This window comes from Pantherophis guttatus, chromosome 5, assembly GCF_059756535.1.
Source record: "Pantherophis guttatus breed Tessera chromosome 5, ASM5975653v1, whole genome shotgun sequence".
Taxonomy (NCBI): domain Eukaryota; kingdom Metazoa; phylum Chordata; class Lepidosauria; order Squamata; family Colubridae; genus Pantherophis; species Pantherophis guttatus.
The window spans coordinates 122,631,329-122,656,492 of record NC_142067.1 but is presented as its reverse complement, the minus strand read 5'-3'; positions in this window follow the sequence as shown (position 1 = coordinate 122,656,492).

Sequence of the window (25,164 nt, the reverse complement as noted above, 5' to 3'; positions counted from 1 at the left end):
GAAGTACAGTAGATGCACAGGAAATTAGACTGGAAATTAGCTGCTATTATAGGAGAATATTTTTGTAATGACTGCACATGACTTCCTCCCTTTTGAACTAACAGATCTGACAGTCAGAACTGAAGTAGCTTCTTGGATGAGAAGCAAAATGTCTTCAAGGAAAAACAAAGAAAGTCCAGTTGCCTTTTGAAAAAGAACTTTTGGGACAACGATGATCTGGATGACTGAGAATGTCCATATACTTTTCTACGTAGGTTCTCCCTTTCTTTCAGATCTATCCTTCCTTCTCTCCAGAACTGCCATTTCAATTTTTACCCAGACATCCAACTCCTTCCTTCCTTCCTTCCTCCCTCCCTCCCTCCCTCCCTCCCTCCCTTCCTCTCTCCCCTCTCCTCCTTCTACTTGTTTCTCCTGGAAAAGAGGAAGGAGAATGTATTATGGTATATTTGTTATCTATGTACGAGAAGACAAATGTGTTGATATAAGCAGTTGCAAATGGGGAAACGTATTGTTCAGGGAATTACTTCTGATTAGGAGTTAACTTGAGTATATATGACTCGGTGGCACAGTGGTTAGAGTGCAGTACTGCAGCCGTCCATCCTTCTGAGATTGATAAAATGAGGACCCAGATTGTTGGCGGCAATATGCCAACTCTGTAAACTGCTTAGAGAGGGCTGTAAAGCACTGTACAGTGGTATATTCGTCTAAGTGCTATTGCTATATAATTGTGACCCTGTCCCTTATGGGAGTGTGGATTCTGACAAACATGCATACAAGCACACATATACACCTCACATGTATATATTTGTTGGATGAGGCTGGATCTCAGGGATTGGCTTCAGCTTCAGTTGGCCGTCTTATTCTAATAAGATGGGCAGCTTATAAACGACGATGAATTTTGTCTGAATGTGTTTATGTAAATACATAAACATGTGTACTTTTTAATTTCTCTTTCTTGTGAGAGGTTCATTTTAAAGTCCTGGTTGTATTCTTCTTGGATCAATATGAAATTGTCAATATATAGTGTCAACTCGCAAAGCATCCCTGGTCTGTTCTTGAGTTGCCATAGGCAAGGGGGTTGGGAAAATGGTGATGCAGCATGGCAGCCAAAAAAAACAAAAACATATTTCAGACATATCTCTCTCAAGGTTGTCTCCCAGGGTTACCCACAGCAGCCGGAGGGGAATGATCTCTTCAACCTGTGAAATTGCTCCATTGGCGAATGTGATTGATGACACACCCGGGGGGAGGGGGGCAACAGGGTCACACACACATAAATTACATGGGGTCAGAGTTGGCTTCACTTGGAACTTGCCAACATGAAGCTCCTAATAAATAACTGGATTTTTTTTTTGAAGCTTGGCTTCAGGCTCATGATTTAATTAGGGCATAACCCTGACATATAGATCTCTCACAATCTTGCGCAGCCCAAGTGTTATACATTCATTTATAATTGAAAGCCACCTTTTACTATTTTACCATTTTATGATCTTTTTTTTTTTTTACTAATTAGTTTTATTGTTGTTGGGAGACACCTAGAGATGTTCAAAATGGGTGACCCTATAAATCCTTTAAAGAAATAAATTTGCACGCCTAGGAAGATATCTGCTCCCAGAAACCTTATAAAAGGAGATCCAGAATTGGAAAAATAGAGACTGATAATAATTCAATATTAAATGCTCAGCTCCATCCAGTCGCCCTGACTCTACCCCGAATCAAGAGGCTTACAGGGAGATTACAGGAGAAAAGGGAGTTTATCTTAACTTGAATGATAGAATTCAAGAGTGGCCTGTATTCATAAAATGTTTGCAATAGAGGACCTCATTTATTTCATTCCCAACAAAATATTCTGAAAAAGTATGGATTGCAATGCCAAACAAAGTCATTTGTTCTATGACAACATATTTTACATTCCTTGTAACAAGCACTTTACATTCACTCTAACAGAATAGAGGAATAGAGCTTGTAATGTTGGGTCATGATATCTATTTCTGAAATACTTCACAGTTGTAAGATAAATTAAGGAAATAGGCCTTGTGTATAATGAGTACTTGTCTTTGAATGAAGTTGCCCTCAGGGAAGACCATTATGTCATCTTACAAAAGCATTCCCAAAGCACAATTGAATGAAGGCTGAAGAGAGATATGCTTTTGAAAAAAAGAAAGAAAGAAAGAATCTTCAAATAGATCTTGTTCTGGCTTTTTCTGTTAAGTATATGGGTATTTCCATAGATAGCAGGGGTGTCAAACTCGATTTCATTGAGGGCCGCATCAGGGTTGTGTTTGACCTCGGGGGGGGGGGCTGGCTAGAGTGGGCATGGCCAGCTCGACATCACTCGTGTCAGGGGTGCCTGTGGCGGCCCGAGCACTCGCTAGCAAAAACAGGCTCCCAAACTCCATTTTCAGCTGCGACGTCCTCATGCAACCCTCTGTCCGTGACCCTCCCGAGCTCCGTTTTCACTGGCAGAGCCACTGCAGGCTGTTCTTCATTGTTTCCAGGGTGGCCTTGTGAGCCAGATCTAAGCACCCTATGGGCCGGATCTGACTGGATCCGGCCGAATCCCACCTACGGGTCTTGAGTTTGACACCCATGATATATAGGTTCTAGGTTCTATCTATAAGTATATAAGTTTTTTGTATATACATTCTAGGTCCTACCTATAAGTATATAGGTATTTCCATATATGAGAGTGAAGGTTCGTTTTCCCAAGCTTGTGGGTTAGTTTCCAAACATTTTTTTTCCTTGAATATTTTTTTTTATTTTAAAATAACAACAAAATATAAAACCATCATCATTCCAAACAATTTATTTATTTATTATTCGAATTTCTATACCGCCCTTCTCCTTTAGGACTCAGGGCGGTGAACAGCCAAAATAAAACATTTATACATAAAGTACGATTAAAAATAGATTTAAAATAATTAAATTTGGCCCATAGTTTAAAATTTATCAATTTAAAATCCATATCAAAATTTAAAACCAACCATTACAGACAGTGTTAACATTCTTTTGTGCATAATCCCATCTTCAAAGTACCAATATATAACAAAAGCTTATTACTCATGAAAAAGAACTTCACATATTTTATCTTTACATCAACTTCGTATTTCATATTTCATCTCCATTTTTTATTATCTATCCATTGATAGAACAAATCCCATATCAAATAATATTGTTTATCTTCCTGTTCTCTAATTTCAAATGTCAATTTACTCATTTCAGCACATTAGTTTCCAAACATTTTGTTACTGGACTAGGTAACATCTTCAGTGGAGTTTAGGGGATGTCAGCGTCAGTGTTTTTCTGTTTATAAGAGCTTCAGGTGTGGGTGTGCCAAGTGAAGGCCTTATAATGGATCAGGTGTGAGTCATCAGTGAGAGTCTTGTGATGGGTGAGGATCATTGCAAGGTGAGGGTCATTGCAAGGTGAAATGCTGGTTGGCAATGGGGGGGCTTGCATGAGCTGGTTGAGGGTTGGTGCTGTCTCTGGTTAGCTATGTGGTTGATTTGGACTCCCACTGATGAATCACACCTGACCAGTAGTGGGTTCCTCCCGGTTCAGTCTGGTTCGGCCGAGCCAGTAGCGGTGATGATATGACGTCACCGAACTGGTTCTCCCCCCTGCCCTCCCACCCCCTCACCCCCCCCACATTATTCTTACCTTTTATTTGGTCCCACCCCCAATCTATTGCTGCCTCCTGAGTCCCAGATCATGACTAGAGGGGAAAAAACTGTTTAAACTCTTGCCGCGGGGCTTCAAAGGGCCGTCCTACAGCTGATCAGTGTTAAAAGCAAACAAATGAGTCGGGTCGTAAGTGCAAGGACTGGTCGTAAGTGCGAGGACCTTCCAGAAATGACTCTGACCAGCTAGCCACGCCCACCTAGTCACATGACCTCCAAGCCACACCCACAAAATAAGCCACGCCCACAGAACCAGTAGTAAAAAAAATTAGAACCCACCCCTGCAGCTGACCCATCACAAGACCATCACTTGACACATCCATACCTGAAGGCCATAAAATAGAAGAACACCCACCCTGGCATCCCCTAAACACTCAAGATGTTACCTAGCTTGGTAATGAAATGTTCTGAAACTAATCCAAAAGCTCAGAGAAAGAACCTTCACCGTCATCCTACACCTGAGTTACAGATATTCACCACTTTTGCATTTCCATATATACTGTAGGTTCTAGGAAGAATGGAGAAAGTAAACTCTACACCAGAGGTGTCAAACTCGTGGCCCATGGGCTGGATGTGTCATGTGCCACGCCCATGCCTGGTTTAGCAAAGGGGAAAAAGTCATGATATGTCACATGATGACACTGTGATGACCCGAATTTGACACCTCTGCTCTACCCAAAAAGTATTTGCATGAGCTTCTGAGAGCAGTCCAGAACCTTCAACCTTTACAAAGTTCTCTACCCCATCAATTCATACAAAATTGCAATATTTACATGGTTTCCCCATCATGTAAATGTTGGTGTAGACTCTACTTATAGCAGAGGTCTTCAAACTTGGCAGTTTTAAGACTTGTGGACTTCAACTCCCAGAATTATATGCTGGCTGGAACATTCTGGGAGTTGAAGTCCACAAGTCTTAAAGCTGCCAAGTTTGGGGACCCCTGACTTATAGAATTGGCTGTTCCTATGAGCAGTGCTGATCGTTCATTTTATATTTCCAAGGGTCAGCGTATTGGTAGTTATTCCTGTTATCACATGGATTCCACTGCCATTTATAATTTGTTGGATATCTTGTTTTTAATAGAAACAGCTTAATGGGATTTTGCTTTGGAGTTATTTCAAGAGTACAGAACATAAAAAAAAAAAAAAAACACTAGAAAAAATAGAATCCTATGACCAAGGACTACTTTGTGGTGCTCCAAAGCTTATGAAGTAAAATCGTTGATGCCATGCTATTATTTTTTAAACATTCTAATATACTGTTAAAAAAACATTTCATTTATTTGTTCAAATGTTTCAAAATTTAAATGTGAAGGTTTCGTTTAATTCAGCTTAGTTTCATAGGACGTTCATTTGGTTCTTCCTCCTGCTGATCGTTCTGATAATACTTGTTCTACTCTCCTTATTTTAATGGCTTTAATTTAATGTGCATTGTTCTTGTTTATTAAAGCAGATTAATGAGTTTTCCAAATAAACAAGCGGGACCTCTGAAGCCAAAGCAAAAGACATGAAAAATTAATGTGAACTATTTTGGAGCATTGTTCAAGTCAATTTGCCATGACCTCCTTCATTCTACTGCTTCTCATCCCATTTTCCATTTTCTCCACAGCTGGTTAGAGAATGACAATCGTGATCCAACAATCTGCAGGGCACTAACTTTAGAACTGTGGCACAATACATCATGTTGCTATTTTACGCAGCTATAATACAGAGCTTACCGGATTAAAATTATCTCTGCTGTTGTTTTTTTTTTGTTCTTTGCAGAGTTTTACAAGATATAGCATTAAGCAAACTTGGTGAAATTAATGTGTTGAAATAAATTGGATATATGTGTGTATTTATGTATGCATATATACACATATTCAGAGAGAGAGAGAGAGAGAGACACTTTAAATGAATGTTCTTATTTAGGAGGGTAATAAATTATAGTTCCAGGGAGTGAGCAAACTGAACAGGAGAGCTAATCGGAGTTTCTCAGTGGAATTCAGCAGAAGGATAAAGTAAAAGGAGAAGAAGAAAAAAGAAGAAGAAGAAAGGGATGAGAACAGCTTTGGGTTCTAAGAAATTCTGTGCTCAGTTACGGAGGATAAGTGTCTCCTAATTGCAATGATACATGTAGACAGATGATGATTTCTTATTGAGATGATAGAATGATGGCAAGCTGTTGATGAAACAGAGGCTGCTGTAGGAGCAATAGGAAGAATATAAAGTAGCTAGTTTTCAAAGTCTGAGCTTTGAAAACGAGCTACTAAAAAAATACAATTATAAAGGTAAGGGGAATTTGGAGGTGGAATTTGGCTGGTGATAGTAAGGGTGATAATGATAAGCAAGAAGTTACAGTAGTCCTCAAATTCGGACCACAGTTGAGCCCAACATTTATGTTGCTAAGCGAGACATTGGTTAAGTGAGTTTTGCCCCATTTTACGGCCTTTCTTGTCACAGTTGTTAAGTGGATCGTTGCAGTTGGCAAACAAATCTGGTTTACCCATTGGCTTTGATCTTCGGAAAGTCGCAAAATTGATCACATCATCTGAACACAATGCAACTGTCACATGTCACATGGCGATGCTACGACTGTTGTAAGGGTGAAAAATGGCCATGTCCCTTTTTCCAGTGATGTTGCAACTTTGAATGGTCACTAAATGAAGTGTTGCAAGTCCAGGGCTACCTGTATTGAAGGCGACCTGCACTTTGGAACTCAGAAATAGCTTCTGTGGACTTTTTATAAGAAGAAACAAGAAACAAGCATGCAAGGGAAGAGAAAGGAGCCAAGCTCAGCAGGAGGTTATATTCCAGAACAATTTTTTTTTTTAAAATTTGATTTATATGCCGCCCTTCTCCGGAGACTCAGGGCGGCTTACAATGCGTTAAGCAATAGTCTTCATACTTTTGTATATTTATACAAAGTCAGCTTATTGCCCCCACAAACTGGGTCCTCAATTTACCTACCTTAGAAAGGATGGAAGGCTGAGTCAACCTTGAGCCTGGTGAGATTCGAACTTACAGTAATTGCAGACAGCTGGTGTTAATCACAGTGCTATCAGTCTGCTGAGCTACCAGGCCCCTTTTAGATGAGGCAAGCAATTGAGATGAGGCAAGCATACTTTGCAAGAAAACAAGAGTTGTGCTGGTTGGTGACACAGCACCATGAGGTTATTTGGGGTCTGCATCTCCTGAGTACCATCTACTCCCCCCATCGGTTCCAGCAAGAGCTAAAGGGTTTTATATGACAGCATCCAGGAGATGGAACTTTTTCTACCCTGGTGTTGTGGTCCGCCAGCAGCCTGCAGAGCTGGCAGTAGTCGGACAGTGAGGAGGTTGGGGAGGAACATGGGCCAGTCCTAGATTCTGGGGAAGGTTCAGATGAGGGCTCTGCATCGGAGGCAGAGAAAGGGCCATCTGGGAGGTACGTGCTGCCTCCGGAGCCTCCAGAGTCAGACCTCAGCGAGGCAGAGGAACAGGGGGAGCCTGTTCCCAGTGCACGCATGCACAGAGCTGCAAGAACAGTTAAAACAAAAGGGACGACTTGGGAGTAGGGCTTGGAGATGATTGGCCCCTCCCATAAGACTTAAAAGAGGAGCAAAGGCACATGGGCCTTTGCAGGAAGCAACGTTGTTAATTCTGTTCAGTTTAAAGTCCGAAGCTCTGTTTGATTCTGGACTCCGTGTGGCTTTGCCAGTTAGGTCTTTGGCAGCGTGTCAAGGGAGATAAAGGTGGGTGATTATCCCAAAGGACTATTTACAACTATTTGGGACTCATCTGTGAATGAACAGAATTCACAGCTGTTGCAATAAAAGAGGTTTTTGGGACTACTCGTGTGTTTTACTGACTCAGGAAGCCTAGGTCAGAACACCTGGCCCCCACATTCTGGGACCTTATACCCCCAGGAAAGATTAACTGTGACCCTACTGGCTCTCTGGAAATCTATGAAAACAAGATGTTTCAATCATCCTTGCGGATCCCAGGGAAATAGGGAGTCAACAAGTTGTTTGTATTATGTATAGGATGTTGTCCATTCTCCCGTGGGCTTATTTATATTTAAATTGAATTATTTGTAATGGTTCTTTTTTTAAAAGGTTTTTTTTTCTGTACCACCCAGAGTCATGTTTGTGAGATGGGTACACACACACACAGTATATTAGATAACTAGATGATGGATAGATGGATAGGGATGAATGGATGGATGGATGGATGGATGGATAGATAGATAGATAGATAGATAGATAGATAGATAGATAGATAGATAGATAGATAGATAGATAGATAGATAACGATGATGGTGATAAAGATAGCTCAATGATAGATAGATGATAGATAGATGATAGATAGATAGATAGATAGATAGATAGATAGATAGATAGATAGATAGAGACAGAGAATATGTGCAGATTAGACCATCAGCTCATAAAATGTACTATTTCCAGGAACACAAACCGGAAACATCATAACATTGCTTCAACAACTTGTCACTTCTGCTAAATATTATCCTTTCATCACGTAGGGAGAAAATGATTCTGCCAGGATCTAGAAAGGGAGTTTAAGCATCTGAGGGCCCAGCCCCAGATGTTATTCTCATCCATACTAATTCTAGAAGAAAAAGTCATAGAAAAGCAGAATACTCCACAAATGAACAACTGACTATTTCGCTCCAGGAAATTCCTGATATGTCTTGCTGACAACCTTCTCCTTCAGATGGTGGAGTAAGGTATGAGATCAGATTTAGAAAGTTGATTAGCTTCACAGCTAATGTCCAGAGCAGTGATGGGTTGCCCCCGGTTCGCACCGGTTCTATAGAACCAGTAGTAAAACCTGCGGGAGGCTCCGCCCACCAACCCTGATGTCATCAAAGCGCTTCTGCACATGCGCAGAAGAGTGCGCATGCATGGCACCGCTGAGAACCAGTAGTAAAGGTAAGTAAAACCCACCTGTCAGGTTTCGATGTCATCTCAAATAAATTGCACTCCCAAACAATTAATCGCCTCATCTTTTTATGGCAGCATCAGAATGCTGACACCACCCCTGGTCCAGAGCTGAAGTTTCAACATAGTCCTGGCTTCCACATTGTACCTTCTAACATAGGAGGATGTATACATTTTACTATATGGAAAGTACGTAAGCCTGTTAGGTCATAGTGATATCTAGATTGCTTGTAGCCTGAAGAATGAAATATAGCACATCTGGCAAATAAGCCATATTATGCTGCCAAACGCTTTACTCAATGGAAATGAGAGTTAGTATAGGAAGCCAAATTTGGCACGAGCCAATGTGCTTCATATCCTTGGCATTTTGCAGTATCTCAACACATGGGATATTAATTTTCCTTATGTTGCAAGATTCTGCATATCATAAGGAAATTTTATACCAGCTCTCATAAATATTGGGGAGTGCAAATTGGTTGCATTCACATCCAAATGATAATGGAATGATTTCCTTATTGGAGGCATCATGTAGATCTATTATTTGAAATTGTTGTTATTGTTATTTCAAAACCCAATGTGAAATCACAACTGCCAGTTCGTAACTGGTGTGGGCCTTCATAAACAAGAACCTAGGATGGATGTCATACTATATTTAAAATAACAGAGTTGGAAAGGACCTTGGAGGTCTTCTAGTCCAGCCTCCTGCTTAGGACCTCCTACACCACTTCAGACAAATGGTTATTCGATATCTTCTTAAAACTTCCAGTGTTGGAGCATTCACAACTTCTGGAGGAAGTTGTTCCACTGATTAATTGTTCTAAGTGTCAGGAAATTTCTCCTTAGTTCTAAGTTGCTTCTCTACTTGGTTAGTATCCACCCATTGCTTCTTTCAAAGGACCCTCAGGTCCTTTGAAAGAATAGCTTGACTCCCTATTCTTTGTTGCAGCCCCTTAGATATTGGAACATGGCTATCATGTCTCCCCTAGTCCTTCTTTTCATTAAACTAGACATACCCAGTTCCTGAAACCAACCATTCTTCATATGCCATTAACATTGGTTTAGGACAGGGGTCAGCAACCTGCGGCTCTGGAGCCGCATGTGACTCTTTCACCCCTCTGCTGCGGCTCCCTGTCACTCAAAATATGCGTCACAACCGCCAATGTGCGACACCTGACAGCATGCAATTTATTGAGCTTTTCAACCCCCAGTAGGCCAGCCATGGATAAATCCAAGAAAAGAAAAGTTTCAGAGGAAAACATAACATTTAATTCAACCACATATGCTAGTTTTGTGGCTGCTCAAGAAACAGTCAGGCACAGGAAGGGTTTTGGGGCTCCCGGTGTTTTCTTTTCTGTAGGAAATAGGTCCAAATGGCTCTTTGAGTATTTAAAGTTGCCGACCCCTGAACTAGACATACCCAGTTCCTGGAACCGTTCTTCATATGTTTTAGCCTCCAGTCCCCTAATCATCTTTGTTGCTCTTCTCTGAACTCTTTCTATAGTCTCAACATCTTCTTTACATCGTGGCGACCAAAACTGAATGCAATATTCCAAGTGTTCCAACTGCTTCTTCTATCCAGGTTCTCAAAACATGGCCATGGCATCAAGCCTCAAGAATAAAGGAATTAGCTTCTTGACATGAATGCTAGGTCCTGTTCTTAAAGGGTTACTCACAATGTATGGTTTTAGTGTTACAGTTGTCTGTCTGTTTTTACTAACTGGTATGGATTTGGGGGGAGTTGTATGACATTCAGAGACAGTTGAATGGACTCATAAGGCCTGTAGATGAATAAATGAATATTATACCCACAAGTACTAGAGGAATAAATGAATGTTATCTCCACAACTACTACCCTGTGGGGTAGATGGGGCTGAAAGAGACTTTACAAGCAAAAAAGTCACACAACAGTTTCTCATTTTCATTCAGCCGCCCAATTACTCAGATAAAGAGGATCTCAGAAAAATCTATATATTATTAATCATATTGCAGTCAGTTAAGAGTGATAGATAGCATGGTCAATTTAAATCACCAAGACAGTTTTAATGTGGTAATAGGAACCATTTTTAAAAAATCAATAAAATGCCATAGAAATATTCAAAACTGAAGTCCTGAAAAATCATCACAATTAGGACCTCTTTTCAGCATGAAAGCTCTTATGGAAAGCATGATTGACTTATTTTGACAGATGGTGGGTGACAGCGGATATGGATCTAAAAGGGAAACAGTGAAATAATATATCTTATAGATTGCAAAAAAAGTTGGTTCAAAATTATTAGAACCAAAGTCAGAACTAATTCTGAGTTGTTATAGCTGAAAAGGAAGGACTGTCCAGCCCAAATTCTTAGCCCAGTATTGAACTGTGAGGTCCTTGTTGCTCTCTGAATGTAATTGAACCAACCTTAGAGAACACTAAGGACCCCATCAGCTAGTATAATTAATCTAAAATCAGTCAGTGGAAACATATTTTGAGAATTTTTCACACTGAGAACAAAATTTGATGTTTTACCTAGTAACCATAAGATTATATTAACTTTTTCACACATTAACACATTATAAAGTGTTAATACCACTTTATAATGACTTGGTAAGGCCACACTTGGAATACTGCATCCAGTTTTGGTTGCCACGATGTAAAAAAAATGTGGAGACTCTAGAAAGAGTGCAGAGAACAGCAACAAAGAGGATTAGGGGACTGGAGGCTAAAACATAGGAACTGGGTATGTCTAGTTCAGGGGTCGGCAACCTTAAACACTCAAAGAGCCATTTGGACCCACTTTTCACCGAAAAGAAAACAACGGGAGCCCCAAAACCCTTCCTGTGCCTGACTGTTTCTTGAGCGGCCACAAAACTAGCATATGTGGTTGAATTAAACGTTATGTTTTCCTCTGAAACTTTTCTTTTCTTGGATTTATCCATGGCTGGCCTACCGGGGGTTGAAAAGCTCAATAAATTGCATGCTGTCAGGTGTCGCACATTGGCGGTTGTGACGCATATTTTGAGTGACAGGGAGCCACAGCAGAGGGGTGAAAGAGTCACATGCGGCTCCAGAGCCGCAGGTTGCTGACCCCTGTCCTAAACCAATGTTAATGGCATATGAAGAATGGTTGGTTTCAGGAACTGGGTATGTCTAGTTTAATGAAAAGAAGGACTAGGGGAGACATGATAGCAGTGTTCCAATGTCTAAGGGGCTGCAACAAAGAAGAGGGAGTCAAGCTATTCTTTCAAAGGACCTGAGGATAGGACAAGAAGCAATGGGTGGAAACTAACCAAGTAGAGAAGCAACTTAGAACTAAGGAGAAGTTTCCTGACAGTTAGAACAATTAATCAGTGGAACAACTTGGCTCCAGAAGCTGTGAAAGCTCCAACACTGGATGTTTTTAAGAAGAGACTGGATAACCATTTGTCTGAAGTGGTGTAGGGTTTCCTACCTAAGCAGGGGGTTGGACTAGAAGACCTCCAAGGTCCCTTCCAACTCTGTTATTCTATTCTATTCTAGTATACTGCAGGAATGGCAATTGAAATGAACAATCTATAAGTAGCCCTGATGTGGCCATCCTTGTTTTACAGGTAGATATTATCAGAAGAAGATGACCCCAATTGAAGGAAGAACATATCATCTTGTATTCTCACCTATAAATGGAAAATGTAATCTATCAATCAGTCAGTCAGTCGATCAATTATGTTGTCATGTCAGGTATAATCCTTTTCAGAAAGGTATGTATAAAATGGTGGGGCAATATTGTCCCTTAATTAGTACTCAATTGGCGCTGGGAGAAAGTTGTAAAAATCATACCCATTTAAAAAAATAAATGAAATAAGGAGAAAAAATTCCAGATACATTCTGGGGAACTCAAATGTATAAATTTTGTTACCAAAATATTTGCTTATGAAAACTTGGCCACACTGTCTTTTCAAAGGAGACAGACACACACACACACACACACATACACATATGTATATGTATTTCTCTTTAGCCAGGTTCTTCCTACGTAAACCAAGTTTTTAATGCAGCCCTAGTTCAGTGAAATCCCAATCCACTAGTTTCTAGGCTTTTTTTCCATTTGGGTCTTTACCCATGTAAGATTGAGAGTATCGCCAAGATATGCATGGGATTTCATATACTCCTTGATTTTCTAACTCAATTTTGTCTTTGGGGTTCCTTAGGATGGTGGATATTTTTTGGTTTGTGCAGAATGCTGTCTTGATGTTATGTTTGTGGAGGATTTTGCTTATTCTGTCTGTGGTGCCTTTTATGTATGGGAGGAGGGCTTTGCCGTTTTCTTGTTCTCTGTTTTGGATTTTAGTGGGGGTTTCTTTTTGGATTAGGTTGGTGATCTTATTTCTTTGGAATCCATTGGATGTTAGTACGTTAGTGAGAGTGTGTAGTTCGGTTTTTAGGTGTTGTTCGTCAGCTAAGCGTTTTGTTCTGGAAATGAGTGTCTTGGCTACAGAGTTGATCTGGGCAGGGTGGTGGTGTGAGAGTGGGTGCAGATAGCGGTTTGTGTGTGTTTTCTTCTGGTAGATAGTGTGTCCTAGGGAGCCATTGGATTTTCTGTAGACTAAGACATCCAGGAAGGGAAGTTGGTTGTTCGCTTCAGTTTCCATGGTGAACTGTATTTTGGGGTGTAGGCTGTTGGGGTGTGTGAGGAAGTTGTCCAGTTTTTCTTTCCCATGTGGCCAGATTATGAAGGTGTCGTCTACATATCTGAGCCAGAGTTTGGGTTTGTGATCAGATTTTTCTAGAGCTTGGGTTTCAAAGTATTCCATATAGAGGTTGGCAATGACAGGTGAGAGGGGTGATCCCATGGGTGCGCCTTCTATTTGTTTGTATTTCTGTCCATTATAGATGAAGTATGTGTTGGATAGGCAGTGGTTGGTCAGATCTAAGATGTGCTTGGGGGGGTTATATTTGTTTTGCAAAACTGTCAAGGCTTCTTTGATTGGTATTTGGGTGAAGAGGGATATGACATCGAAGCTCACGAGTAGGTCACTGGGCTGTAAGTTTTGTTGCTTTATGATGTCTATGAACTGGAATGAGTTTTTTACATATGAGGTGATGGATTCTGCATAGGGCTGTAGTTGTTTGGCGAGAAATTTGGCTAGGTTTTGTAGAGGTGAGCCTATGGAGCTAACTATGGGTCTAAGTGGGGTTCCTTCTTTGTGTATCTTGGGGAGACCATAAAGCTTAGGGCATCTGGATGATTTATCTCTGGGAATGATTCTTTGCTGAATCTCTTCGCTGATGGGGGAGGCTTTTATTTTATTTTATCACATTGCTCCTGGAAGCACGAAGCCGAGAACACCAGCCTGAAGATGACGAATGAGACTTCGTCGAAACGTCGCCAAGACACTTCCAATTTTACGTGGGAGAAGACCTGAATAACCAAAGACCTACATACAAACACCCGCGAAAACCTGAGAAAACATATATATATATGATTCAGAAACTTTTCCAAAATAATTTCTTTTTTTAATGTTCAGTTCTTTACTTGAAATCTTGAAATATAGACTGCGAAAAACAGAAACATATTCCCATCGATTTCTTTAAGAAGATAGTTTGCTATAGAAAGTTTAGCTTTTGATTCTAATTAATATTAAAAGATGTTGTATATTTGCAGATTGGCAGACATCCTGGCCCTCATTAAAACAAAATTTGATAAATCTTTTTCACTGGGAGGCTGAAATAGAAGTACCAACCTGTTGCACAAAGTAGAGGGGGGAAAACATGTAAAAATACTATCTTTCTTTGGCTCTAGACTCAGAAAACATTCCATCTTCTACTGCAGCTTTAGTTTAAGAGACAAAAAAGAGCCTTGATAGTACAGTGGTTTAGTGCACCCTGTTATTAACACAGCTGACTGCAATTTCTGCTGGTTCGAATCTCTCCAAGGCTCAAGGTTGACTCAGCCTTCCATCCTTTCTAAGGTAGGTGAAATGAGGACCCAGTTTGTGGGGGCAATAAGCTGACTTTGTATAAAATATACAAAAGAATGAAGGCTATTGCTTAACGCATTGTAAGCCGCCCTGAGTCTCTGGAGAAGGGCGGCATATAAATCAAATTTAAAAAAAAAAAGAGAGAGAATTTATGCATTCAAGAAATTTGCAACCATCTGCAACTCTCTTTTTGTCCTTTAAGTCACTTTGCATCCTTCAAATATGAAGATAGCTTACCAAAATCTTACTGAAGGAAGTTTTGGTACTCCAAATAAACTAAGAAACCATGTGCTGTGGCCAAAATTCATGATGACTTCATTGCACTGGGCACACAAAAGTCTCATATTTCAGGGTTCTCTCAAATTAGCCCCAAAAGTGCTTTTTTTTCTCTTCGCTGACGATGTAAAACTATTCAACACCACCGACAATGCTGCTACCCTTCAAAAAGACCTTGAATATGTGTCAGAATGCTCAAACAATTGGCAACTCCAAATCTCAACCAACAAATGCTCTGTCTTACACATTGGCAAAAATAATAATAATAATAATAATAATAATAATAATAATAATAATAATAATAATAATAATAATAATAATCAGAACACAAAATACAAGCTAGGTGGACACGACCTTGTAAACGACCCTCACTCTGTCAAGGGCCTTGGAGTACTCATTTCTAAAGATCTAAGTGCCCGAGCCCACTGTAACAACATTGCCAAAAAGCCATTAAGAGTTGTTAACCTAATCTTGCATAGCTTCTTCTCTGGTAATATTGTACTGCTACCTGGAGCATACAAAACTTTTGCTAGACCAATTCTTGAATACAGCTCATCTGTCTGGAACCCATACTGCATATTGGACATTAATACAATTGAGCAAGTCCAGAGATACTTTACGAGAAGAGTCCTCCACTCCTCTGCTCGCAACATAATACCTTATGCCACCAGGCTTGAAATTTTGGGCTTAGACAACTTAGAACTACGCCGCCTTTGGTCTGACCTAAGCATAGTACATAAAATTATCTGCTACAATGTCCTACCTGTCAATGACTACTTCAGCTTCAACCACAACAATACACAAGCACACAATAGATACAAACGTAAGGTAAAACGCTCCAAACTTGATTGCAGAAAATACGATTTCAGCAACAGAGTGGTCAATGCCTGGAATGCACTACCTGACTCTGTAATTTCTTCCCCAAACCCCCAAAACTTTAACCTTAGACTGTCCATTGTTGACCTCACCCCGTTCCTAAGAGGTCTGTAAGGGACGTGCATAAGTGCACCTACATGCCTACCGTCCCTGTCCTAATGTCCCCTTTTATATGTATCCATTTCATGTATTCATAATTATGCTTATACTTATATCTGTTATCTAATACATGCTTGACAAAATAAATAAATTGTTTTTCCTGGAAGATGTTTCACTTCCCATCCAAGAAGATTGTTCAGTTCTGAACTGAAGAAGCTTCTTGGATAGGAAGAAAAATGTATTTGGGACAACCATGACCTGGAAGACTGAGAATCTCCATAGACATCGCAAATCAGACCAATTTCCCTTTGTTTTGTCTTTTACTTGTGAGCTTCAGAGGCTCTTTCTCAAAAGAAGTTGTAGAAAAAAATTCTTCCCATTACACCTTTCAGTATAATGCAGAAAATGAATTTACTCTTGTAAACTTTGCTTGCACATTGAAATGTTATTTCTATGAGGAAAAAGTCAAAAAGATCTAGAAGACTGAGAGCCAGGAAAGCTTCTCATCTGATATTTGCATATCTTTGCATATAACTTAAAATCAATTATATGATAAATGTATAAAAAATAATAAAAAATAAAATAAAATATAAAATAAAATATAAAAAATGAAATGAAATGAAATGAAATAAAATAAAATAAAAAAAAATAAAAAAATAAGAAAAATGGATACCTCCAGTTCTGGAATCCATGTCTAGGATTAATCTGGGTGGTCTAACTCAGTGAGAATATTCTGGATTCACTTCTAATTTTGGGTCTGAGATAATAAAATAGAGCCTTCTTAGCTAGAGAGGTTTTCTTTTTTTTCCAGAAATTGGATAGAGAAGAGGTGATAAATTCAGTTTCTGTATCCTAGGAAATTTCTTATGTTTATTCTGTGCATGAACTCTTTCTCATGCACAGAAGAAGAAGAAGAAATAATTAACTTTCGAAGAAGTTAATTATTTATTGAACAAAGATTTCAATGTGAAATTATATAGGCATTTTAGAAATTAATAGATTTAAGAAGCAAAAATTAGACAGCGGGTATGGATTTTTTTTAAGTTGTTTTTTTTTCCAGGTAATAATATACAATGCATTGTATTTTTATAGATGATAGATAGAAATAGGTAGTTAGATGATAGATAGATAGATAGATAGATAGATAGATAGATAGATAGATAGATAGATAGATGGATGGATGGATGGATGGATGGATGGATGGATGGATGGATGGATAGATAGATAGATAGATAGATAGATAGATAGATAGATAGATAGATAGATAGATAGATAGATAGATAGATAGATAGATGATGGATGGACAGACAAAACAAAATATAATTTCATAAAATATAACATTAATATATATTAGTTCTCTATATATTAAATAATATCTAGTGTTCTAATTATAATCAATTTGGATTCTAGACATCTTTCAAATAACATATAATCTGACATATATGAGGATAGCAAGATGGCACTTCTTTACATATATATGTGTGTGTGTGTGTGTGTGTGTGTTTGTGTTTCTTTTAGCCACGTTTTTCCTATGTAACCAAGATTTTTCTACAGCCCTAGCTCAGTGGAGTCACATCCACTCGATTCTGGGCTTTTTTCTTCTGAGCTAGGGCTGTAGAAAAATCTTGGTTACGTAGGAAAAACCTGGCTAAAAGAAAAACACACATAAAACCTACGAAAAAGTAAGAATATGCATATATATATATATATATATATATATATATATATATATATATATATATATATATATATATATATATATATTCAATGATTTGATATTCCATTCTTGATGCTCAACAAATCAACCGTTTAGACTTTTTAAAAATCTTCAATAAATCCTGTCAGTAGTTTTAACTGTAGGTTGAGTCAAAATACTTTTCTTGTATAATTTGTTAGAGAAAGAGAGATAGAAAAAAACCAGCAGAATGGCAGCTTGCATTTTACACTTTGCAAAGAATGATTTAGAACATTGTGTCTGTTCTCTTTTCATATTTCCTGACAATTAGGAGGTTAAAGAAGCTTTAACCTTTTCTGAAAACCTAATTCTGTAAATATGGTGATAACAAGCCTGTTACCATATTAGGAATAAGTATTAGAAACCTTCATTTTAACTTTTTTTCCCAGCAGATTTATTTAACGGTAATAAATGATGCTGTTTTGACCGATTTAGAAACAATTTCTTGTAAAACTAAGGCAACAATTTTCTTACGTGGTATTTATCTTCCTTTATCTTGAAAACAATTCCCTCTGTTATTTGTTATTACAGGTACATCTTACTTCTGACAAAAATATCCTTAAGCAAGGTTAGTGCTTTTGATAAATCACAATTAATTTTGCCTAACAGGTCACAGAGAATTTGCCACTCAAAACTCTGTGTATTAAATTATATACCCATCTGGAACAATAGCAATTGTGTAGAAGATTCAACTACAATTCATACCACTGTCCTTCAGTTTGGCTAGAGATGGATTATATCATCTGAAAAAAAGCAGAAAAAGATAATTTGACAAGAAATAAATCTAGAAATGCATCACAGCTGAGGCATCACACATTTGAAACAGCCGCTTATGGGTGTTGGCCTGAACCCAGATATATGAGGAAGTGGATAGGATACCCAATGCACTCTTACTCTGTTCTGTCCTCACTCAACTATTTCTATATCTATCTATCTATCTATCTATCTATCTATCTATCTATCTATCTATCTATCTATCTATCTATCTATCATCTATCATCATCTATCATCTTCCTTCCTTCCTTCCTTCCTTCCTTCCTTCCTTCCTTCCTTCCTTCCTTCCTTCCTTCCTTCCTTCCTTCCTTCCTTCCTTCCTTTCTTTCTTTCTTTCTTTCTTTCTTTCTTTCTTTCTTTCTTTCTTTCTTTCTTTCTTTCTTTCTTTCTCATATGTTATGGCCCCACTCTTCTGTCTAGGACTTTCAGCTACCAAACGTCTACAGGTCCCTTTCTGGAAGCCTTAACTTCTTTCTTTCAAGCTTTGAAACCTTGTCTCTTCTCACACAGATGTTCCATGATTTATTTTTCCAACACTTTCAACCTCAGTTTTTTCCTCTTTTCTCAAAACAGCTGCTAAAATAATTTCTAGTACCAGCATATCTTTTTAAAAACCTTCTCAAGTCAACCTCTCCCCTTCTAGAAAGGTAAAGTGCATACATGCATTTGTTGTGTCTTAGCGGCGATGTGACAAAGATGAGCTTTGATGACTGATGGAGCTGAAGTATCTTGTGACATTTGGGGAAGAAATGGAGGGCAGAAAATACTGACTTTGGAATGACTTTGCTTGTCTATGAGTCAACTTTGTTCTCGCTTTCTATGCCACATCTTTTCAATATTCTTCTTTTTTTTCACATAGCTTTTCCTTTTCACCAAAAAATGAAATAAAAATCTATATATTAACAGAAAGAGTAATCTCTTCCTTTTATTGCCACCATCTTTATCAGGGTGAATTTCTTCTGAATCAGATGTTGTCGACCTATATGGAAAAGGTCATCCATTTCAGAAATTTTGCCTAGACTATTTGAGAGAATACGGAACAAAATAATTAATATTAATGTTGGAATATGTTTGTGTGTCTGTCTGTCTGTGTGTATGTGTGTGTGTGTGTGTGTGTGTGTGTGTGAAGTGAATTCCTACCATATAAATAATAAATGTAATTGAACTTTAATTTATAAATTGAGCCTTAATATGTTTCAAAAACTTCTGAAATATTGTAAACAGTTTCAGACTTCCATCCAAACAGCATTCTTCTAGAGTTTATCAGACTAATGATTTCCCTTTCTACCCATTATTTTCCTCATGTAAACAAAGAGAGCTAACATAGGAAATGTTTAGCAATTTTATGATGGCCTCATTTTTCAGATAATGATTTACTTCTCAGCTAATCAGGGAATTAACAGATTTTGTTATTTATCTATAGCTACATCTATCAATCTATCTAATCTATCTTCTATCTCTTTTTCTCTCTATCATCTCTCTCTCTTCTCTCCCTATCACACGTGTGTGTGTGTGTGTGTGTGTGTATGTGTGTGTGTGTGTGTATGTATGTGTGTGTGTGTATGTGTAGAAAGTATTTTTCCATTGAGGCACCTGGTCTACCCCAACATGTGGGAGAGAGCATACTGCTTCCCTTTCGCCTTTCAGCTCCAATCCAGGAGCCCTCAAGCAGTCGCATTCACAACAAACCATTTTTATACAAAATTTATATTTTGCTGATAAAGAAATAAAGGGAGACTAGTATAGATCTAGGTTAATACAACTACCTAATATGCAGGCAGCCCAAGTTCGAATCCGAGTAAGGGTATGGCTAGCTGATGAGAGCTAAATAGCTTGAAATAGATCTACACTAGTCTCCCTTTATTTCTTTATGAGCGAAATATATATATATATATATATTCCTTAAATTCTGAAATTCATACTGTTAAATTCTTTATATTTATAAAAGCAGCTTCTGTGTAAGTCAAAAACATAAGCCATTTATTGAAGGAGACATAAACTGAAATGAGTTTCCAAAATAAGAAATAAAACAGAGAAACAGAGGAAGATACAGAAAGTAGAATCTTTCTATCCAACATAATACAATGAAGATTTAAATTTTAATCCAATCATTTTTATTACTTTTCTTTATGTCTCTCAGAATTTCCCAGAAGTTTCCTGAGAAAAAGAATCTTAAAACTGTGCTCTGTTGTATACAATTGTCTACTTTTTATCACAGCATCCTTTAATGATTCCCCCCACCTCTCCTAATGCATTTTCCCTATAAAATAAAAACGGGATGGTTGATTTCTAATTAACTTACATTTGATCAAAGTTTTGCCTTTCCCTGTATGTGGTAAAGAAAACTAGATGGATCTTCTGACAGAAAAATACAGGTAAACCTCACCTTATCACCACAATTGAGCCCAAAATGTATGTTGTTAAGTGAGACATTTGTCAAGTGAATTTTGCCCCATTTTACAATCTTTCTTGCCACAGTTGTTAAGTGAATCACTGCAGCTGTTAAGTTAGTAACCCAGTTGTTAAGTGAATCTGGCTTCCCATTGACTTTGCTTGTCAGAAGATTGCAAAGGGGGATCCCTTTGATGACGATTTTATACAACTACTGTATATTCATATTGTCAGCTTTGGAAGCCATTTTAGGCCGGAAACTTCCATGCTGCCACCTTCTCATGTGTGGGAAAGTAGGAGGGGGGGATTTAGTAGAGGGGTTGTCTGTAGACATAATAGCATTCTTCCTGTCAGTCAAGGTCAGGGCGATCCGGCATCTGGAGAAGGAGTGGTCGGAGTTAGATCTCAAGAAGGGACGGATGGTGATTGGAGCATGTGATCGACTGAGGAGTGAGGGGATGGTTTTGGGGGTTTTGATTTACTGAGGGAAAACCCGGACCTCTCAGATTCAGGTTTTCCCAGATGTGCCAGTTTACCAATTCTAGTAAATAGAACTTTGAAAAATGCTTGCTTCAGAGTCTTTACTTGGAGTTGGGGTTTTTTTTTTTCTCGAACGCTGACATGGACATTCAAATGAAGTCTTTGGTAAAATCAGCATTGACCCTTTCAAACCTGAAATTGGTTCACTATTTTCTGTTAACTAAATTTATATCCAGTCTCTGCGTGGTTTAATAACTAACATAGCTCTTTTTAAATGTTTTTAGTACAGTACCCAATAATTTAGCAATGAATAAGGATCTAGTTATTTACTAGTGTACCCTTTTGCCTATTCAGAATGAAATTTATGGTTGTAGGGATAGCCAAGTTCATTAATGGAATGAACAAATATGCATGATATACATTTCAAACAACAAGCAAATTTGGGTTCAAATGGATGACCTAATTAAAACTATATAAGGAAAATTCTTCCCAAGCAATAACCTATAGATTCCAGGAATAATTATGAGGAAATATAGCTCTGTTGTCTGAGCTCATTTGCCCCAGGTTCTTCATATGTGCTTCTCACTCTCTGGTTCTTACTCTCTTCCTGCTTCGCCTTCTTTAAAAAGCAACTGATATAGAACTCAGGATGTACAATTACTGTTCTTTTTTAGAAAAAAAGTAAATCCATGCTATTCTAGTTTAAATGAAACCAACCTGGTTTTTCTTTGGAAGGACAGTAACTGTGAAAGTGAAGCTCAAATACTTTGGACACCTAAGGAGAAGAGAGGACTCATTAGAGAAGACCCTGATATTGGGAAACATGGAAGGCCAAATGAGAAGGGGATGGCAGGCAGAGGATGAGATGGTTAGATAGTGTCATCAACACAATGAACATGAATTTGGGTGACCTATGGGAGACAGCAGAGAATAGGGAGGCCTGGTATGCTATGGTTTATGGCAGGGGTGTCAAACTCGATTTCACTGAGGGCAGCATTAGGGTTGTGTCTGACCTCAGGAGGGGCATGGGCGTGGCCAGGGTGGACGTGGCCAGCTCAAAAATCTCTCGTGTCAGGGCACCCAAGTGCTCTGCCAGTGAAAATGGGCTCCTGAGATCCGTTTTCGGCTGCAATGGCCTCCTGCAACCCTCTGCCAACAAAAAAGGAGCTCCGTTTTTGCTGACAGAGGCACTGTGGGCCGGTCCTTTGCTGTTTCAAAAGCAGCACTGTGGGTCAGATCTAAGTACCCCTTAGGCCAGATCCAGCCCACGGGCCTTGAGTTTGACACCCATGGTTTATGGGCTTATGAAGAGTCAGACTTGACTTAGTGACTGAACGACAAAATTCTAGCTTATAGTTCAGAAATCTATTTCTCTATTTTTTTCTTCCTTTTCTCATCTCCTCCTCCTCCACTTTTTCTTTTCTTTTTGAATAAACTCCATCCTTGATCTATCTATCTATCTATCTATCTATCTATCTATCTATCTATCTATCTATCTATCTATCTATCTTTCTTTCTTTCTTTCTTTCTTTCCTTCCTTCCTTCCTTCCTTCCTTCCTATATATTTTATCTATTTCTAAACCATCCATCTCTCTCAGATTTTATGAGAGACATATTAAGAACATCTTTCAAGATCTGTTGATTAAAAAAAATGACAATCTTGTTCCTGCTGCTCTGGAGCATAAAATGATAAGAAGGAAAAATCCCAAGAGATAAAGTTAGTGTAAATCAACATTTACACACTTTTAGTCTATATGTTTCAACTAACCCTCCAAAACAATCTTGTGCACAGAAAAATATATATGTGAACAGAAAAATGGAGATAATGAAAGCGATCATACTTAGATACATTATTTTGCTTTTCAGCAATAATGCAATAAGAAGCGGTATGCAGAAAAAAAAGAAATCACATAATAAATGTACTTTTGAAAAGCATGTTAATAGTAAAGAAAGATTGAATGAACTAATTGAATTAACAGGTGCAAAAAAAGAAATCCCCAAGACAATTTAAAAATAAGCTGATTTTATAGAAGTTGAAAATAAAACCAACAATTTCAGGAAAAGAGGTGTGAATTTTGGGGAGCAATTTAAAGAACAGATCAACCCAGCCAGAAATAGTGGAATATTTTAACAGAGTATATTTTCAAACTACATCGTAGTAGAAATAATGAACGGGGAGGAAATGGTAGTGAACAAAATAATGTGCTTTTTGTATCTGAAAAGTAAAGCGGAATCAGTCCTGGTTAGCTATTGAGTGAGAAATCCTGGAATACAAGGGCTGAAAACAAAATTGGAAAAGATGATAGATAGTTAGATAGATAGATAGATAGATAGATAGATAGATAGATAGATAGATAGATAGATAGATCATGCATTGTTTTTTTTCTATGAAAATGACATGACGTCACTAAAACTCAACTATAAGCAGACATTACTCTTTTTATGCTCACAAAACCAGCTTGACCACAATTTCTTAAGACATTCCTCATATCTCTGAGGATATGAGATATGGATGGCATAAAATGGTAGGATATTGCACTTTTAAGAATAGATATGTGGCAGTTGAAGGACACCAAAAATAGTGGTGGCTTGGGTGGGAACATGTCAAAATGATACCAGGTGGAGCCTGAAGCTCAACTGTAACACACTGGTTTCATAATCTTGATGCACTACTCTACTGCACAAGGCAACAGAGCAGTGTATCTACTCTAGGCATTGACACGAATAGTAAGAGTGAGTCCCAATATATGGGGAAACTTTTCAACTGAAATGGATCATCATTAATAAGATGATCAAAGGCCTGGAGACTAAAACATATGAAGAACAGATGCAGGATTTGGGTTTGACTAGTGTAAAAGAAGAATTAGGGGTGACATGATAGCAGTATTCCAGTATTTGAGGGGCTGCCACCAAAAAGAGGGGGTCAAATTATTCTCCAAAGCACCATGGCAGGACAATGGTTGGAAACTAACCAAAGAGAGAAGCAACCTGGAATTAAGGAGAAACTTCCTAACAAGCCATTGTGAGGACAATTAATTGGTAGAACAGCTTGCCTTCAAGAATCATGGGTGTTCCATCTCTGGAGGCTTTTAAGAAGAGACTAGACAGGCACCTCTCTGAAGTGGTATAAATTCTCCTGCTTGAGGAGAGGGTGGGACTAGAAAGCCCCCCAAGATCCTTTCCAGCTCTATTCTATTCTAATATAGATGCTCTATATTCAAGTTATTTTATATTTTATATAAGTTACATTCAAGGCAAATTTAGATAGCATACTAAAAAGGAGAGACGTCATCTTGCCAACAAAAGTGTGTATAGTCAAGGCTATGGTTTTCTCACTTGCAATGTATGGTTGTGAAAGTTGGACCATAAGGAAGGCTGAGCGCTAAAGAATTGAGGCCTTTGAACTCTGGTGCTGGAGAAGACACTTTGAGAGTCCCTTGGACTGCATGGCGATCAAACCGGTCAGTCCTAGAGGAGATCAACCCTGACTGCTCTTTAGAAGGCCAGATCCTGAAGATGAAACTCAAATATTTTGGCCACCTAATGAGAAGGAAGGACTAACTGAAGAAGAGCCTAATGCTGGGAACGATTGAGGGCAAAAGAAGAAGGGGATGACAGAAAACAAGATGGCTGGATGGAGTCACTGAAGCAATTGGCATGAGCTTAAATGGACTCCAGAGGATAGTAGAGGACAGGAAGGCCTGGAGGAAAGTTGTCCATGGGGTCGCGATGGAATGGATACAACTAGCAACAAAATATTCAAGTTAGAGAACATTTTTAAAGGATCTACTCCACAATGTAAATAGACATCATGAGTTTTCGAGAAGAACATAAAATATTAGCCACACTTATTGGATGGAATACTCTGCACATTTCACACTGTAGCTTTCATTATTCATCAGATAAGTTTGCCTCAGTAACCATTACAGCTTGTTATTTTCAAAATATCCGTTATCTATCAGTTAATCCTTCTTCATTATTTTTCGAAGTCTCCTTTGAAC